At 34.9% G+C, this 15,646-nt stretch overlaps 1 long non-coding RNA gene across 2 annotated transcripts in view; it reads right to left on the bottom strand.

The window, feature by feature from the left end:
* Nucleotides 1-14,957, bottom strand: part of LOC149798632 (uncharacterized) — a 56,928-nt gene extending 41,971 nt beyond the window's left edge. Inside the window, exons 1-3 of one of the 2 annotated variants that reach the window (XR_016421005.1) lie at nucleotides 14,698-14,957; nucleotides 14,365-14,462; nucleotides 13,698-13,975 (exon numbers count right to left, since the gene is read on the bottom strand). This is a non-coding gene — a long non-coding RNA (uncharacterized LOC149798632). Of the gene's footprint in view, nucleotides 1-9,272; nucleotides 13,976-14,364; nucleotides 14,463-14,697 lie in introns of those variants that run through there. The other variant, XR_016421004.1, reaches the window with a different exon arrangement.
* Between the last annotated feature and the right edge of the window lie 689 nt (nucleotides 14,958-15,646).

The following is a 15,646-nucleotide window of genomic DNA, read 5'->3' as shown; positions in this document are numbered from 1 at the left end:
GAAATTGTGCGCGTTATGAAGAGCGTATTTGATCAACTTCAACAGGAGATGTCAACACGTTTTTTTACGACTAAAAGACCTGAACACAAAATTTGGGTTTCTGCTGGACGTTAAGACTTCTCTATCCGACACAGATGTCAATGCAATTCATCGAAATTGCACAGATTTTGAAAATTTCTACGACACGGATATCAATGGCCACGAACTTTTCACAGAAATTGGAGATTGCAGAATGCTGCTCAGTAACCGGAATGAAGTTCTACCAGAAACTCCTTTGGATCTTCTTGGTTTTATTGTGTTTTATGGAGACGACATATTTCCGAATCTGCGAATTTCACTGCAAATTTTATTAACAATAGCAGTTTCAATTGCAAGCTGTGAGTGGTCGTTCAGCAAATTGAAACTTATTTTGTCGCATTTGCGTGCGTCAATGGAACAGGATCATCTCAGCGATCTTGCTCCTCTAAGCGTTGAAAGAGAAACATTGGAAAAAACGGATTTTGATTGCGCAATTGACCAGTTTGCGACAGTGAAATCAAGAAAAATAAATCTTTTGTAGACTATGTAAACCAGTCTACGACAGTGACTGAGTGGGTCATGTACTATAATTTCTATAAATTTGCTTCTTTAAATACAATGTTTTATTAAAATTTAAATTGTTTTCCTTATTCAATGTAATAGAAAAATGTGATTAAACGGGGAGGGGGCTGGGGCGCCAATTTTATAGTTCGTCCCCGGGCGCAAAATATCATAGCTACGCCTCTGTCACACAATAAATAACAATAAAGTGGATGGGCTGCAAAAACAAATTAATATACCACATCATGATGCCGTAATAGCAGTAAATTAATGGATCAGGAAATATCAGTATGGTAATAAATAAAAGTTTAAATCTTTGCAATTCTAGGTGATTCCTTACATACTTTTGGAGAACATGAACCAGGAACAGCCTGTTAAAATTAACTCACAAGAGGAACTAGATTTATTTCTCAAATTCCAACATGAGATTGACACAATCCTTTACTTCAAGTGAGACCAGGGAGTACAAGTTCAAGACCAGGAAATAAAATTACAAATATTGAATCTTATAAGCTTAACTAACTGTGATGAAATCTAAATTGCATGTCCAGTAGTAGTTCATCTATCCTTACTGTCCTGTGCATATCCATTTATTTCACATATGTGGGCATTCAGAACTGTGAATGTTTCGGATCTTAGTTTCAAACGAACTGGGGACATGGGTTCAGCTCTGATCAATGGTTGGAATGGACATTTCAGGTTCAGAATAAAAGACATCTACTTTATTGCTAAATTAATGCTGTTGAAAGAATCTCAGTGTGGAAGATTACTCTACCAAGTAATGTTTAATATTGACAAAGTTTTAAATAGCAAATATTCAGACACTCATCTAGATAGAAGGTATCCAAACAATGTATTTATTTAAGAGTTTAATGTTGTGTTTTCTGAGTTTATCGTGGTATAAAATGTCAGTTGCCGACTCACACAGCAAATAACAATAAATTGGACGGGCTGCAAAAACAAATTAATATACCACATCATGATGCCGTAATAGCAGTAAATTAATGGATCAGGAAATATGTGTATGGTAATAAATAAAAGTTTAAATCTTTGCAATTCCAGGTGATTCCTTACATACTTTTGGAGAACATGAACCAGGAACAGCCTGTTAAAATTAAGTCACAAGAGGAACTAGATTTGTTTCTCAAATTTCAACATGACATTGGCACAATCCTTTACTTCAGGTGAGACCAGGGAGTACAAGTTCAAGACCAGGAAATAAAATTACAAATATTGAATCTTAAAAGCTTAATTGTGATGAGATCTATATTGCATGTCCAGTAATAGTTCATCTATCCTTACTGTCCTATGAATATCCATTTATTTCACATATGTGGGCATTCAGAACAGTGAATGTTTCAGATCTTAGTTTCAAACGAACTGGGGACAAGAGTTCAGCTCTGATCAATGGTTGCAATGGACATTTCAGGTTCAGAATAAAAGACATCAACTTTATTGCTAAATTAATGCTGTTGAAAGAATTTGTCTCAGTGTGGAGGATTACTCTACCAAGTAATGTTTAATATTGACAAAGTTTTAAAAAGCAAATATTCACACACTCATCTAGATAGAAGGTATCCAAACAATGTATTTATTTAAGAGTTTAATGTTGTGTTTTCTGTGTTTATCGTGGTATAGAATGTCAGTTACCGACTCACACAGAAAATAATAAATTCGATGGGCTGCAAAAACAAATTAATATACCACATCATGATGCCGTAATAGCAGTAAATTGATGGACCAGGAAATATGTGTATGGTAATAAATAAAAGTTTAAATCTTTGGAACTCCAGGTGATTCCTTACATACTTTTGGAGAACATGAACCAGGAACAGCCTGTTAAAATTAAGTCACAAGAGGAACTAGATTTGTTTCTCAAATTTCAACATGACATTGGCACAATCCTTTACTTCAGGTGAGACCAAGGAGTACAAGTTCAAGACCAGGAAATAAAATTACAAATATTGAATCTTAAAAGCTTAACTAATTGTGATGAGATCTATATTGCATGTCCAGTAATAGTTCATCTATCCTTACTGTCCTATGCATATCCATTTATTTCACATATGTGGGCATTCAGAACTGTGAATGTTTCGATCTTAGTTTCAAACGAACTGGGGACATGGGTTCAGCTCTGATCAATGGTTGCAATGGACATTTCAGGTTCAGAATAAAAGACATCTACTTTATTGCTAAATTAATGCTGTTGAAAGAATTTGTCTCAGTGTGGAGGATTACTCTACCAAGTAATGTTTAATATTGACAAAGTTTTAAATAGCAAATATTCAGACACTCATCTAGATAGAAGGTATCCAAACAATGTATTTATTTAAGAGTTTAATGTTGTGTTTTCTGTGTTTCTCGTGGTATAGAATGTCAGTTACCGACTCACACAGAAAATAATAAATTCGATGGGCTGCAAAAACAAATTAATATACCACATCATGATGCCGTAATAGCAGTAAATTAATGGACCAGGAAATATGTGTATGGTAATAAATAAAAGTTTAAATTTTTGCAATTCCAGGTGATTCTTTACATACTTCTGGAGAACAAAACCAGGAACAGCCTGTTAAAATTAAGTCACAAGAAGAACTAGATTTGTTTCTCAAATTCCAACATGATATTGGCACAATCCTTTACTTCAAGTGAGACCAGGGAGTACAAGTTCAACACCAGGAAATAAAATTACAAACATTGAATCTTAAAAGCTTAATTAATTGTGATGAGATCTATACTGCATGTCCAGTAATAGTTCATCTATCCTTACTGTCCTATGCATATCCATTAATTTCACATATGTGGGCATTCAGAACTGTGAATGTTTCGGATCTTAGTTTCAAACGAACTGGGGACATGGATTCAGCTCTGATCAATGGCTGGAATGGACATTTCAGGTTCAGAATAAAAGACATCTACTTTATTGCTAAATTAATGCTGTTGAAAGAATTTGTCTCAGTGTGGAGGATTACTCTACCAAGTAATGTTTAATATTGACAAAGTTTTAAATAGCAAATATTCAGACACTCATCTAGATAGAAGGTATCCAAACAATGTATTTATTTAAGAGTTTAATGTTGTGTTTTCTGAGTTTATCGTGGTATAAAATGTCAGTTGCCGACTCGCACAGCAAACAACAATAAACTGGATGGCTGCAAAAACAAATTAATATACCACATCATGATGCCGTAATAGCAGTAAATTAATGGACCAGGAAATATGTGTATGGTAATAAATAAAAGTTTAAATCTTTGCAACTCCAGGTGATTCCTTACATACTTTTGGAGAACATGAACCAGGAACAGCCTGTTAAAATTAAGTCACAAGAAGAACTAGATTTGTTTCTCAAATTTCATCATGATATTGCCACAATCCTTTACGTCAGGGAGACCAGGGAGTACAAGTTCAAGACCAGGAAATAAAATTACAAATATTGAATCTTAAAAGCTTAATTAATTGCGATGAGATCTATATTGCATGTCCAGTAATAGTTCATCTATCCTTACTGTCCTATGAATATCCATTTATTTCACATATGTGGGCATTCAGAACAGTGAATCTTTCAGATCTTAGTTTCAAACGAACTGGGGACATGGGTTCAGCTCTGATCAATGGTTGCAATGGACATTTCAGGTTCAGAATAAAAGACATCTACTTTATTGCTAAATTAATGCTGTTGAAAGAAATTGTCTCAGTGTGGAGGATTACTCTACCAAGTAATGTTTAATATTGACAAAGTTTTAAAAAGCAAATATTCAGACACTCATCTAGATAGAAGGTATCCAAACAATGTATTTATTTAAGAGTTTAATGTTGTGTTTTCTGTGTTTATCGTGGTATAGAATGTCAGTTGCCGACTCACACAGAAAATAATAAATTGGATGGGCTGCAAAAACAAATTAATATACCACATCATGATGCCGTAATAGCAGTAAATTAATGGACCAGGAAATATGTGTATGGTAATAAATAAAAGTTTAAATTTTTGCAATTCCAGGTGATTCTTTACATACTTCTGGAGAACAAAACCAGGAACAGCCTGTTAAAATTAAGTCACAAGAAGAACTAGATTTGTTTCTCAAATTCCAACATGATATTGGCACAATCCTTTACTTCAAGTGAGACCAGGGAGTACAAGTTCAACACCAGGAAATAAAATTACAAACATTGAATCTTAAATGCTTAATTAATTGTGATGAGATCTATACTGCATGTCCAGTAATAGTTCATCTATCCTTACTGTCCTATGCATATCCATTAATTTCACATATGTGGGCATTCAGAACTGTGAATGTTTCGGATCTTAGTTTCAAACGAACTGGGGACATGGGTTCAGCTCTGATCAATGGTTGCAATGGACATTTCAGGTTCAGAATAAAAGACATCTACTTTATTGCTAAATTAATGCTGTTGAAAGAAATTGTCTCAGTGTGGAGGATTACTCTACCAAGTAATGTTTAATATTGACAAAGTTTTAAATAGCAAATATTCAGACACTCATCTAGATAGAAGGTATCCAAACAATGTATTTATTTAAGAGTTTAATGTTGTGTTTTCTGAGTTTATCGTGGTATAAAATGTCAGTTGCCGATTCGCACAGCAAACAACAATAAACTGGATGGCTGCAAAAACAAATTAATATAGCATATCATGATGCCGTAATAGCAGTAAATTAATGGCCAGGAAATATGTGTATGGTAATAAATAAAAGTTTAAATCTTTGCAACTCCAGGTGATTCCTTACATACTTTTGGAGAACATGAACCAGGAACAGCCTGTTAAAATTAAGTCACAAGAAGAACTAGATTTGTTTCTCAAATTTCAACATGACATTGGCACAATCCTTTACTTCAGGTGAGACCAGGGAATACAAGTTCAACACCAGGAAATAAAATTACAAATATTGAATCTTAAATGCTTAATTGTGATGAGATCTACATTGCATGTCCAGTAATAGTTCATCTATCCTTACTGCCCTGTGCATATCCATTAATTTCACATACGTGGGCATTCAGAACAGTGAATGTTTCGGATCTTAGTTTCAAACAAACTGGGGACATGGGTTCAGCTCTGATCAATGGTTGGAATGGACATTTCAGGTTCAGAATAAAAGACATCTACTTTATTGCTAAATTAATGCTGTTGAAAGAATTTGTCTCAGTGTGGAGGATTACTCTACCAAGTAATGTTTAATATTGACAAAGTTTTAAATAGCAAATATTCAGACACTCATCTAGATAGAAGGTATCCAAACAATGTATTTATTTAAGAGTTTAATGTTGTGTTTTCTGAGTTTATCGTGGTATAAAATGTCAGTTGCCGACTCACACAGCAGAGGCGTAGCTAGGTGGGGGTAAAGGGGGTACTTATGTCATCTGATACGTCTGCCATCCACAGTGGTGATGCTGCCTGCCAACCACTGCAGCCAGCCGAGATACGGATTCTGCGTACAGCTGGTTCCGTCTGCACGTGACATGTTGATAAAAAGCAGCATCTGTGAGGTACTTGATATTGTGGCAGAAAACAAAGATAGCTTAAACTCTATTAAGGTAAATGTAGGCTGTATGTTGTGTACATAAAGTGTTTATTAAATTAGTAGTATTTGTTCTAGTATAAAGCTGTCCATAACTGCTGGGTAATGTCTGTTGTCGTGCTATGATAACAACATGGACACGGCAGTGCTTCTGTTCCGTGACCGGGTGGGTTGTATTTGTTAGCCCACCATACTCGCCTCTAGCCATACTTAAAAGCAGGACTAACGGTGGCAGGCTAACAAGGTTTATCTGTAATGTTTTTTTTGCATATAGAATAAAATTTGTTACATCAATATTTTTAAATATCTAGAGCATAATCTGCCTTTAGGTGTATAAATTGTACACTTTAATCTGCACGTATAGCATAATTATAATGATAATTATTTATTGTAGTAGCACTATACCAGTGCCACTATGATATTGTTTAGGCCTACACTTATTTTTTCACCTGAGTGCACTCAGTAATATAATATTTATAATTTTGTCAGCCATGTCAGGAAGAAAAAGAAGTGGGGCCCAATGTCGCAAAAGAAAAAAGGAAGCCGAAATAGCATAAAAAAGTCAAGTACATTACTTGCTAGCTTTTTAAAGAAAGCCAAGAAGAAAGAAGCTGAAGCTGCAAACTCCAATTCTTCAGAATCAGAAGATGACGGCTATCAACCACCTATTTCAGAGCATGTAGATGATAATGTTGAAAACATTGAGGACTCAGAGAAAAACATAATTCAGACAGATGTTGCTGTATATGCTGGAAAAAAAACTCCGAAAATACTGAAGACCAGGATGTCGTCATTAAACAGGTCCAACATAATGATGAACTTGTTGACAGTAACGGGGAAGATGAGACAGAAGAACTTTCTGATAGAGAAGCTGAAAATACTCATTATGATGTGGTTCCTGCTGTACTAAGGTTTCACGATGTTGGTTACTTAGAATTTGACAAAACGACAAAGCTATCGAAAGTATCACAGTCTCTTCGCAATGAAATGATTACTCTCGGATCTTTACCTTTTCAGCACACAGACAATCTATCATCAGTATGTGGAGAACGTTCAATTACATCAGCATGGTTTAAACGCCGACTAGCGAATGGAGAGGAAGTAAATCGTTCGTGGCTATTATATTCACCAATCAATAAAGCTGCTTACTGTTTCTGTTGTCTATTATTTACATCATCGACTTCAAACTCACGAGCTTCGTTTGAGTTAAAAAACGGTTTCAACAAGTGGAGAAAGCCAGAAAAACTAAAGTCTCATGAAAACAATCCTAGCCACCGCATAGCTTTTACAACATGGAAGGAAGCCGAACGAAGGTTAGTTGATGGTACTGGAATTGACGCAGTGGTTCAAGCTCAGATTCATTTGGAAAAACAACGCTGGCGAGATATATTGCAAAGAATACTCACCTGTATTAAGTTTCTGGTTTCACAAAATTTAGCACTACGTGGCCATGAGGAAAATTTGAATGCGGATGATGATAAAAATGTTGGAAACTTTCTCGCACTGATCAAACTCGTTGCTCAGTATGACCCACTGTTGGCAAAACACATCCAACACGCAGAAGAAAATCCGAGATCAGTTTCTTATTTGTCACCGGAAATCCAGAATGAATTTATTCACATACTTGCGTCAGCTGTAAAGAACCAATTGTTGAGTGATATCAGGAAAAACAAGTATTATGGTATCTTACTTGACTCAACTCCTGATCTAGGACATCGGGAACAGCTTTCTCAGGTCACAAGATTTGTGGATGTGGATTTTCAAACTAAAAAAGTAACTATCAAAGAATCATTTTTAGGTTATATCGAGATACATTCAAAAGATGCAGCAAGCCTAGAGAGAGTCATCGTCGAGAGACTGAAATCTGACGGCATACCTCTAGCCGACTGTCGGGCACAATGTTATGACAATGCTGCTGTGATGACTGGGCATATATCTGGCCTTCAACAATGAATATGTGACAGAAATCACAGAGCATTGTTTGTCAACTGTGATAACCACAGCTTAAACTTAGCAGGAGTACACTCAGCTAAGCAGGATCCACTTGTCGTCACATTTTTTGGAACACATGAAAGTATATATTCATTTTCCTCTCATTCAACAATTCGTTGGGAAGAGTTGAAAAAAGCTGTGCCTATCACAGTAAAACGGGAGTCTGATACACGCTGGAGTGCACAATCAGAAGCTGTTAAAGCTATCCCTGAATGACTGGATGAACTAGTAGGGCTGCTAGAAAAATTATCGGAGGACTCAACTATGACGCCTGAAACCAGAAGTGGTGCAGAACAGTTACAGACGTGTGTATTGAATTTTAACTTCATAGTTTTATTACATTTCTGGAATGTCATTCTTGGAAAAATCGATCGTGTACAGAAGCACTTACAGGATCCTACTATAAATTTCAAGGAAGCAGCAACTGATATTGAATCTTTGGAGCAAGAATTTGTCAGGCTTCGTAATGATTTGAGCCAAGTTGCTGTAGAAAACGCCAAAACAAAATGCACATCCTGGGGAATTGAGATGGACAGAAGAATTAAACGATGTCGGAAGATGCCTGGAGAACTGGCAAGAGATGCAAGACTTTCATCATCAGAAGAAATTGTGCGCGTTATGAAGAGCGTATTTGATCGACTTCAACAGGAGATGTCAACACGTTTTTTATGACTAAAAGACCTGAACACAAAATTTGGGTTTCTGCTGGACGTTAAGACTCTTCTATCCGACACAGATGTCGATGCAATTCGTCGAAATTGCAGATTTTGAAAATTTCTACGACACGGACATCAATGGCCATGAACTTTTCACAGAAATTGGAGATTGCAGAATGCTGCTCAGTAACCGGAATGAAGTTCTACCAGAAACTCCTTTGGATCTTCTTGGTTTTATTGTGTTTTATGGAGACGACATATTTCCGAATCTGCGAATTTCACTGCAAATTTTATTAACAATAGCAGTTTCAATTGCAAGCTGTGAGTGGTCGTTCAGCAAATTGAAACTTATTTTGTCGCATTTGCGTGCATCAATGGGACAGGATCGTCTCAGCGATCTTGCTCTTCTTAGCGTTGAAAGAGAAACATTGGAAAAAACAGATTTTGATTGCGTAATTGACCAGTTTGCGACAATGAAATCAAGAAAAATAAATCTTTTGTAGACTATGTAAACCAGTCTACGACAGTGACTGAGTGGGTCATGTACTATAATTTCTATAAATTTGCTTCTTTAAATACAATGTTTTATTTAAATTTAAATTGTTTTCCTTATTCAATGTAATAGAAAAATGTGATTAAACGGGGAGGGGACTGGGGCGCCAATTTTATAGTTCGTCCCCGGGCGCAAAATATCATAGCTACGCCTCTGTCACACAGCAAATAACAATAAATTGGATGGGCTGCAAAAACAAATTAATATACCACATCATGATGCCGTAATAGCAGTAAATTAATGGATCAGGAAATATCAGTATGGTAATAAATAAAAGTTTAAATCTTTGCAATTCCAGGTGATTCCTTACATACTTTTGGAGAACATGAACCAGGAACAGCCTGTTAAAATTAAGTCACAAGAGGAACTAGATTTATTTCTCAAATTCCAACATGAGATTGGCACAATCCTTTACTTCAAGTGAGACTAGGGAGTACAAGTTCAAGACCAGGAAATAAAATTACAAATATTGAATCTTAAAGGCTTAACTAACTGTGATGAAATCTAAATTGCATGTCCAGTAATAGTTCATCTATCCTTACTGTCCTATGCATATCCATTTATTTCACATATGTGGGCATTCAGAACTGTGAATGTTTCGATCTTAGTTTCAAATGAACTGGGGACATGGGTTCAGCTCTGATCAATGGTTGCAATGGACATTTCAGGTTCAGAATAAAAGACATCTACTTTATTGCTAAATTAATGCTGTTGAAAGAATTTGTCTCAGTGTGGAGGATTACTCTACCAAGTAATGTTTAATATTGACAAAGTTTTAAATAGCAAATATTCAGACACTCATCTAGAAAGAAGGTATCCAAACAATGTATTTATTTAAGAGTTTAATGTTGTGTTTTCTGAGTTTATCGTGGTATAGAATGTCAGTTGCCGACTCACACAGCAAATAACATTAAATTGGATGGGCTGCAAAAACAAATTAATATACCACATCATGATGCCGTAATAGCAGTAAATTAATGGATCACGAAATATGTGTATGGTAATAAATAAAAGTTTAAATCTTTGCAATTCCAGGTGATTCCTTACATACTTTTGGAGAACATGAACCAGGAACAGCCTGTTAAAATTAAGTCACAAGAGGAACTAGATTTGTTTCTCAAATTTCAACATGACATTGGCACAATCCTTTACTTCAGGTGAGACCAAGGAGTACAAGTTCAAGACCAGGAAATAAAATTACAAATATTGAATCTTAAAAGCTTAACTAATTGTGATGAGATCTATATTGCATGTCCAGTAAGAGTTCATCTATCCTTACTGTCCTGTGCATATCCATTTATTTCACATATGTGGGCATTCAGAACAGTGAATGTTTCGGATCTTAGTTTCAAACGAACTGGGGACATGGGTTCAGCTCTGATCAATGGTTGCAATGGACATTTCAGGTTCAGAATAAAAGACATCTACTTTATTGCTAAATTAATGCTGTTGAAAGAATTTGTCTCAGTGTGGAGGATTACTCTACCAAGTAATGTTTAATATTGACAAAGTTTTAAATAGCAAATATTCAGACACTCATCTAGATAGAAGGTATCCAAACAATGTATTTATTTAAGAGTTTAATGTTGTGTTTTCTGAGTTTATCGTGGTATAAAATGTCAGTTGCCGACTCACACAGCAAATAATAAATTTGATGGGCTGCAAAAACAAATTAATATACCACATCATGATGCCGTAATAGCAGTAAATTGATGGACCAGGAAATATGTGTATGGTAATAAATAAAAGTTTAAATCTTTGCAATTCCAGGTGATTCCTTACATACTTTTTGGAGAACATGAACCAGGAACAGCCTGTTAAAATTAAGTCACAAGAGGAACTAGATTTGTTTCTCAAATTTCAACATGACATTGGCACAATCCTTTACTTCAGGTGAGACCAAGGACTACAAGTTCAAGGCCAGGAAATAAAATTACAAATATTGAATCTTAAAAGCTTAACTAATTGTGATGAGATCTATATTGCATGTCCAGTAAGAGTTCATCTATCCTTACTGTCCTGTGCATATCCATTTATTTCACATATGTGGGCATTCAGAACAGTGAATGTTTCGGATCTTAGTTTCAAACGAACTGGGGACATGGGTTCAGCTCTGATCAATGGTTGCAATGGACATTTCAGGTTCAGAATAAAAGACATCTACTTTATTGCTAAATTAATGCTGTTGAAAGAATTTGTCTCAGTGTGGAGGATTACTCTACCAAGTAATGTTTAATATTGACAAAGTTTTAAATAGCAAATATTCAGACACTCATCTAGATAGAAGGTATCCAAACAATGTATTTATTTAAGAGTTTAATGTTGTGTCTTCTGAGTTTATCGTGGTATAAAATGTCAGTTGCCGACTCACACAGCAAATAATAAATTTGATGGGCTGCAAAAACAAATTAATATACCACATCATGATGCCGTAATAGCAGTAAATTGATGGACCAGGAAATATGTGTATGGTAATAAATAAAAGTTTAAATCTTTGCAATTCCAGGTGATTCCTTACATACTTTTTGGAGAACATGAACCAGGAACAGCCTGTTAAAATTAAGTCACAAGAGGAACTAGATTTGTTTCTCAAATTTCAACATGACATTGGCACAATCCTTTACTTCAGGTGAGACCAAGGACTACAAGTTCAAGGCCAGGAAATAAAATTACAAATATTGAATCTTAAAAGCTTAACTAATTGTGATGAGATCTATATTGCATGTCCAATAATAGTTCATCTATCCTTACTGTCCTATGCATATCCATTTATTTCACATATGTGGGCATTCAGAACTGTGAATGTTTCGATCTTAGTTTCAAATGAACTGGGGACATGGGTTCAGCTCTGATCAATGGTTGCAATGGACATTTCAGGTTCAGAATAAAAGACATCTACTTTATTGCTAAATTAATGCTGTTGAAAGAATTTGTCTCATTGTGGAGGATTACTCTACCAAGTAATGTTTAATATTGACAAAGTTTTAAATAGCAAATATTTAGACACTCATCTAGATAGAAGGTATCCAAAAAATGTATTTATTTAAGAGTTTAATGTTGTGTTTTCTGAGTTTATCGTTGTATAAAATGTCAGTTGCCAACTCACACAGCAAATAACAATAAATTGGACAGGCTGCAAAAACAAATTAATATACCACATCATGATGCCGTAATAGCAGTAAATTAATGGACCAGGAAATATGTGTATGGTAATAAATAAAAGTTTAAATCTTTGCAATTTCGGGTGATTCCTTACATACTTTTGGAGAACATGAACCAGGAGCAGCCTGTTAAAATTAAGTCACAAGAAGAACTAGATTTGTTTCTCAAATTTCATCATGACATTGGCACAATCCTTTACTTCAGGTGAGGCCAGGGAGTACAAGTTCAAGACAAGGAAATAAAATTACAAATATTGAATCTTAAATGCTTAATTGTGATGAGATCTATATTGCATGTCCAGTAATAGTTGATCTATCCTTACTGTCCTATGTATATCCATTTATTTCACATATGTGGGCATTCAGAACAGTGAATGTTTCGGATCTTAGTTTCAAACGAACTGGGGACATGGGTTCAGCTCTGATCAATGGTTGCAATGGACATTTCAGGTTCAGAATAAAAGACATCTACTTTATTGCTAAATTAATGCTGTTGAAAGAATTTGTCTCAGTGTGGAGGATTACTCTACCAAGTAATGTTTAATATTGACAAAGTTTTAAATAGCAAATATTCAGACACTCATCTAGATAGAAGGTATCCAAAAATGTATTTATTTAAGAGTTTAATGTTGTGTTTTCTGAGTTTATCATGGTATTAAGTGTCAGTTGCTGACTCACACAACAAATAACGACGGAAGGGCGTTATGTAAGCTGTGTGAGTCGTCAACTGACAGTTTATACTATGATAAACTCAGAAAAAATCAACGTTAAACTCTTATAATTGAAATTTCAATTATTTATTATGTTATTTTGTTTGCATCATTAAAAAACAGAAATCTTAATTGAGCGTAGTAATACATGTTTGGGGTTTTCTGTTATGTAGCTATTTATAGTACTTGGGATTGTCCTGCTTGAACGCAATAAGGTCATCATAATACCAGTCCTTCAACCAATGGAAGCCAAACGTATTCAATTGTTTTTTTTTGTTTTAAATTGTTAGAATGTTCTTTTCCTTTAATTCTTACTTCGTGTCTGCCTTAAAAACAGTTGTTCCTTTAGTGGCAGGCTGGCTTTATTTGACCATTTACTTATAATGCAGGTACTTAAAAAGGTAAACAGCTTTAAAAATACATCCCAGATAATGCCAGTCATCATCTGGCAGTCATTGTTTCCTTCTACAGAAGCTGATTAAAGAGACGTAGCACTAATTATTTGTTCCAGACCTGATATTTTCTGTAAGGCATTATTTCCTTCTTTTTTGAGATTTTCGATTCCCATATACAGCATTTCTCTCTCAGATTACTCCAATGGTTGTTTCATTGGCATCAATTGTGGTGCTGTTGAAACTGACTCAACTTCAGGTGACTTTGTTTCCAGGTGTTGAGATTCCTCTTCTAAAGTGTCATTGTTATCTGACAAAGTACAAGATGGTATCTCCAGTTGTAGCTGGCATCTATTAACTTCAACTTCTTCCTTGCCTGACATGGTTCTGCCAATTTCACTGTTAAAAAGAGGCATATATATTACTCATGGGAATGGTATGAACTTTCACAAATCTCAATATTTATTGACCAAATTGTTCATCTTGATTAAATTAAAGTTTAATCTCAATATTTATTGACGAAATTGTTCATCTTGATTAAATTAAAGTTATACAATATACAAACTTGTACCAATGTTTTGTAAATTTGTGTGCACATTTTATGCAAATCTGTTTAAAATAGAAAATCTTAAATCAGCTGTACATGGTCATAGTACTAATAGACACACAAGTGATTACATCAAATATATATATATATATATATATATATATATATATATATATATATATATATATATATCTGCACTACTTTATCTCTTTGCAGCCCGTTTAAAGCGGTCAACCTTTACTTTTGACATTTCTTTCCCATCATCTTGTCTACTTGTGGTGGTGCTTGGAAATATGGAGGGCACATAATCTGGATGTGTTGAGTCGTTGACTTTGAAACCTGAAAAATTTGAACAGAAAACTTACTTCAGATGTAGAATGTTCTTCTGCACTATCAAGAAATTTATTGCAGAATCTCTACTTTAGTGTTGTGAACGGGTACTCAGTGAAACGAAATCGACTTTAGGGTGGGGTAGAACACGTTAAAGTATACAAATTTTAATTCCATTTCTCATCATATACAGTAAATCAGTTAACGGTTTAAATGAAGGGATATAAATTAGCATAATACTTACCAGTAATGAAATGTGCTGAACAAACGTAACAGTGTCCGAATCATGGAGAGCAGCGTTTATTTTTGTTAATACTGCCGTCAGGATTTAGCTTCGCTCTGCTGATTGCATGTAACCATCTTTCTCATCGTGACCATTCACTTGGTATTATATAAAACTTTAGAGCCTGATTTTTCCTCTTGTTGGAAGTACAACTTGGTACACAACAGCTCTTAGGCCTTTTACGATGGATATGTGATTACTTGTTTTCCCCCAAACAAATATGGCGGCCGCGTTATGATGAATCTCTCGTGACAATTCCCCGGATGTCCTACTGCAAGAACTGGCAGTGTTTATCTTAGGGGGCGCTCACCAGTTAATATGTACTTTTAAGAGAGTGACGTATGTAAGGTGAAGTAATTAGCATTTAAAACATGCACATTGGAGAGAATGTTGGCATACCTCTATGCTGCATTAATGTAATGTGGATGATATTTCTTTGGATATTGTACTTTTGGAAATTTTACATGATTTAAGCACACTGCTAACTAAAATGACTGCTCCCTTGTGTTAAAAATCGGCCTGAATTAGTACACTATACATAGCAGCTATTAAAACTGGGAGAACGAATTTTGCCAGACTAGACAATACAAGCTTCTGAAAGTGCAATGAATGAATTACCAAATATATAAAATGTAAAAAAAGTAATTGGCTCTTTTTTATACAATTTACCTCTTAAGTTCAGGAAGTGAAAATGACCAAGTAGAGCTAGCACTTTTTAGAAAGGTACACATCTGAAGTAAGGCCAAGCTGTATGCTCTATAACCCATAGTACACCCATCAATCATACACCAAAATAAAGGGAATTAAAGGTTCTTTGAATTATACTTAAGATATACAAGGTGTTTTTAAATAGCCAGTATAACCAGTGAGGAAAGCCAGGGAAATTCTTTTTCTTTAAAATCCTAAAATA

The sequence above is a fragment of the Sinohyriopsis cumingii genome, chromosome 5, assembly GCF_028554795.1.
Source record: "Sinohyriopsis cumingii isolate HCF-2022 chromosome 5, ASM2855479v2, whole genome shotgun sequence".
NCBI lineage: Eukaryota > Metazoa > Mollusca > Bivalvia > Unionida > Unionidae > Sinohyriopsis > Sinohyriopsis cumingii.
Note: the sequence above shows the minus strand (reverse complement) of the source record. Positions and strands in the feature narration are given on the sequence as shown.